A 5000-nucleotide genomic window follows, 5' to 3' on the forward strand; every position below is an offset into this window, starting at 1 on the left:
TGGGAAAGTTTCCCATTGACACCAAGGGAACTATCACGGTTGTACTGCCTAGTCTGGAGTATATATGCGTTATCTGTAAACAACACATGGGCAAAGCATCCGAACTTGTTGCACATTTTAACATCAAACACAGAGACATTCCTCTGGTGTTTAAGTGCGCTAAATGTGACAAAACCAACTCAAACCACCGATCGATTGCCTGTCATGCCCCCAAATGTGGGGGAATAAAGTTAACTGAGGAAAGCTTACCAATGGTCTGTGAATGTTGCCAGGCACGCTTTGCGACTCTAAGTGGCCTTTCGCAGCACAAGAGGCATGCTCACCCAGTCACCCGTAATGAGGAAAGGATTAAAGATGGTATAAAGGGTACCTCGCAGAGAGGGGTACACCGTAGCTGCTGGTCTTTGAAGGAAGTAGAACAGCTGGCCCTTCTAGAGTTGCAGTTTCAGGGGAAAAAGAATATCAATAAGATCATTGCTGAAGCGCTTGGGACTAAGACCAACAAGCAAGTCTCTGACAAGAGACGGGACCTAAGTAAAAAGACAGGGGCCCCCATGTCAGACAGCTTACATTTTTCTTCTAGGCCTCTTGAGACATTGTCTCCCCCACCAAATGTAACAACGGGGACTTCATCCATACTCGCTCAAGCAGCTGAGCGGCTTACGAATGAGAATTCTGGGACCCTGGAAAAGCCTGCAATGGAGGCAATAAAGGCTTGGCTTAACGGCGAGGGCCAACATGATGCCCTCGTAGAAACTGCCACAGCATTGATGCTTTGTCCGATGAGATTGGTGAAAAACAAAGGCAAACGTTCAAAACCCGAGAACGACATTATTAAACCCAGGATATTACCCACACGATCTTGGATGAAGAAGAGAGCGGAAAAACGAGGAAGCTTCATGAAGCACCAGAAGCTCTTCTTTAAGAACCGCTCTCTTCTTGCGTCCTTAGTCCTGGATGGCACTGAACGTCATGAATGCCGAATCCCGAACGCAGATGTATATCGTTTTTACTGCGAAAAATGGGAGAAGGTGTTGCCATTCAATGGCCTGGGCCAATTTAAGTCATCAGGTGTTGCAAATAACGAATACTTTGAGCCCCTAATTTCGGTGGAGGAAGTTCAGACTGCCATACGGGCCATTAAACCAACGTCAGCAGCTGGGCCAGATGGCCTAACAAGGGCTGCAATCTGTGCTGCCGACCCCGAGGGTCGGACACTGACAGCCCTATTTAATGCATGGATGATTACAGGAATTATTCCCAAAGAGTTGAAAAAGAATAGGACGATTCTTATTCCTAAGGTTATGGACGATGAAAAGCTGAAAGAATTGGGGAACTGGAGACCAATAACGATCGGTTCAATGATTCTGAGATTATTTTCCAGAATAATGACTGCACGTCTTGCTCGTGCTTGTCCCTTAAACCCAAGGCAGCGTGGTTTTATAGCGGCATCTGGCTGCTCTGAAAATCTTAAGGTGCTACAGGACCTTATGAGACATGCTAAGAAATTGCACAGGCCGTTGGCTGTCATGTTTATCGACATAGCGAAAGCTTTTGACTCGGTTTCGCATGCTCATATTTTATGGGTGTTAAGGCACAAGAAAGTAGATGAACACGTGGTGGGCATCATCCAGAACGCCTACGATCGGTGTACGACCTCGTTCAAAAGCAATGGCGAGTCGACTCGAGAAATTAGCATACGTGTTGGTGTCAAACAGGGTGACCCCATGTCACCCCTGCTCTTCAATCTTGCCATGGACCCTTTGATATGCACCCTAGAGTCACACGGAGTTGGGTACTCCATTGATACCGACCACGTGACAGCTCTTGCGTTTGCTGATGATTTGGTGTTGGTGAGCGAATCTTGGGTTGGTATGGCCGCCAATCTAGCGATCTTGGAATCATTTTGTGGGCTATCGGGATTGGAGGTTCAGGCCAGAAAGTGCCAGGGCTTCATGATAAGCCCAACCAAAGATTCATATACGGTGAACAACTGCGACCCATGGACTATCAAAAATAAAGATGTCCATATGATCCAACCTGATGAATCAACGAAATACCTTGGTCTGAAAATTGGCCCTTGGACTGGCACTATACAGCCTGATCTACATTGTCAGCTAAAGACATGGATCTCGAAAATCGATGAGGCGCCTCTGAAGCCAACTCAGAAGGTTGAACTACTCAATGCCTATGCCCTACCCAGATTGTTATATCCTGCAGACCACTCGGACTGCAAGCAATCAACTCTCCGTGGGTTGGACCAAGAGATTAGAAAGGCGGTAAAAGGATGGCTCCACCTTCCCGCTTCAACTTGTGATGGACTGTTATATGCCAGAGCCCGAGACGGAGGCCTTGCCATCTTGAAACTGGAAAAAACAATCCCTTCGGTTCAAGTTAGAAGGCTGCAACGTATAGCAAACTCGTCCGATGCTATCACCCGTAATATTGTGTCCTCGCAGGGTATGGAGGAAGAATACCGTAATTTGTGGGTACGAGCAGGGGGTGACAGTGATGCAATCCCAACATTCGTTCTCAGGGACTCGGTGTCAAAAGAACCTGTATATCCGAGACCCTGCGATTGGAGGGAGCATGAATTTCAGAGATGGTGCGAAAAGCCGGTTCAAGGAAGGGGCATTGTAAACTTTGCGCATGATAGAATCAGTAATGCTTGGTTGAGGCCATGGTGCGGCTTTAAACAATGCTTCTTTATCGCAGCACTACAACTAAGGGCAAATATTTACCCAACAAGAGAAAGCTTGAACAGAGGCAGAGATGGGGCCTTACGTTCCTGCAGGAAATGCTCTGCCAGACTCGAGTCCCTTTCGCACATTCTCGGTCAATGTCCTGCAGTACAGAAAGCAAGAATTGCGCGACATAACAAGATCAGTAACATTCTGGCAGACGAAGCGGCTAGATTGGGCTGGTCTGTATACAAAGAGCCACGGTTCATATCCGAGACGGGAGAGATGAGAAAGCCTGACCTCGTGTTTGCAAAAGATGAGGAGGCGGTTGTGATCGATGTCACCGTCCGTTTTGAGCTTTCAAAGAATACCTTGTCAGATGCTGCCTCGCACAAAGTTTCGTACTATACCCCTCTTGGTGATCAAGTCAAAGTGCTGACGAAGGCTAGCAAGGTCACATTCTTTGGATTCCCGGTTGGGGCAAGAGGAAAGTGGCCCCTTGAGAATAACGAGGTACTTACCTCCCTGGGCCTGACCAAACCCAGAACGACATCACTGGCCAAGATGATTTCCCGCAGAACGCTGCTTTTCTCTCTTGATATTCTGAGAATGTTCTGTGGAAATTATGCGGTCTATGAACAGTCATAGACAACCTCCGAAACAAATAATAGTTTTGTTTTAAGATGTCATTTGTTTTAGATTGATTTTGTTATTTTCGAAGGTGAAGTCGGTTTTTATTTCATTTTACTATTTTCCACAATTTAGATTGTTATTTTCCAAGACGAAGTCTTGGTTCTTTTTTTTTATTGTTAGTTTTTTTTTTAACACGTCGTATTTGTTACTTTAGAGCTTAGAGGGGACTTTATTTTCGCCTTACTATTTTCTGCCTACAAAGAAGATTAAAAATAAGCTTTTTTCAAGATGGTTTTGTTATTTTCCAAGGTGAAGTCTTGGTATTCTTATTTTACTATTTTCCATAAAGAAGACCTTTCTTTTAGATTTTGTTATTTTCCAAGACGAAGACTTGGTATTTTTATTATATTGCTATTTTTTACACGAAGCTTATTCAAGAGCACTTATATAGATTAGACTTTGTTATTTTAATTCTTTATTTTTGGACTACATCAGTTCGAGGGTCCTGTAACTTACTATTTTCTGCCTACAAAGAAGATTAGAAATAAGCTTTATTTAAGATGTTTTAGATTAGATTTTGTTATTTTCCAAGGTGAAGTCTTGGTTTTTTTTATTTTACTATTTTCCACAAAGAAGACTTTTCTTTTCTTTTAGATTTTGTTATTTTCCAAGACGAAGACTTGGTATTTTTTTGCTATTTTTTACAGGAAGCTTTATTCAAGAGCACTTATATAGATTAGACTTTGTTATTTTAATTCTTTATTTTTGCACTACATCAGTTCGAGAGAAGACTACAAACCAGCTTTATTTAAGATGTTTTAGATTAGATTTTGTTATTTTCCAAGGTGAAGTCTTGGTTTTTTATTTTACTATTTTCCACAAAGAAGACTTTTCTTTTAGATTTTGTTATTTTCCAAGACGAAGACTTGGTATTTTTTTATTGCTATTTTTTTACACGAAGCTTATTCAAGAGCACTTATATAGATTAGACTTTGTTATTTTAATTCTTTATTTTTGGACTACATCAGTTCGAGAGTCCTGTAACTTACTATTTTCTGCCTACAAAGAAGATTACAAATAAGCTTTATTTAAGATGTTTTAGATTAGATTTTGTTATTTTCCAAGGTGAAGTCTTGGTTTTTTTTATTTTACTATTTTCCACAAAGAAGACTTTTCTTTTCTTTTAGATTTTGTTATTTTCCAAGACGAAGACTTGGTTTTTTTTATATTGCTATTTTTTTTTTTACACTGCTTTATTCAAGAGCGCTTATATAGATTAGACTTTGTTATTTTAATTCTTTATTTTTGGAATACATCAGTTTGAGAGTCCTGTAACGTACTATTTTCTGCCTACAAAGAAGACTACAGACAAGCTTTATTTAAGATGTTTTAGATTAGATTTTGTTATTTTCCAAGGTGAAGACTTGGTTTTTTTATTTTACTATTTTCCACAAAGAAGATTTTTCTTTTAGATTTTGTTATTTTCCAAGACGAAGACTTGGTATTTTTTTTATTGCTAGTTTTTTTTATATGTTACTTCAGAGCATAGAGAGGACTTTATTTTTACCTTACTATTTTCTGCCTTCAAAGAAGATTAAAAATAAGCTTTATTCAACATTACTTATATAGATTAGACTTTGTTATTTTAATTCTTTATTTTTTGGAGTACATCAGTTCGAGAATCCG

At 40.6% G+C, this 5000-nt stretch overlaps 1 pseudogene; it reads left to right on the forward strand.

Annotated features, from left to right (window-relative positions):
* LOC142921622 (28S ribosomal RNA) overlaps window positions 1-5000 on the forward strand; it is a 10633-nt pseudogene that overhangs the window by 3429 nt on the left and 2204 nt on the right.

This window comes from Petromyzon marinus, unplaced genomic scaffold (genome assembly GCF_048934315.1).
Source record: "Petromyzon marinus isolate PM22_M1 ecotype Great Lakes invasive population unplaced genomic scaffold, UKy_Petmar_22M1.pri1.0 PM_G_Scaffold_82, whole genome shotgun sequence".
NCBI classification, from domain to species: Eukaryota; Metazoa; Chordata; class Hyperoartia; order Petromyzontiformes; family Petromyzontidae; genus Petromyzon; species Petromyzon marinus.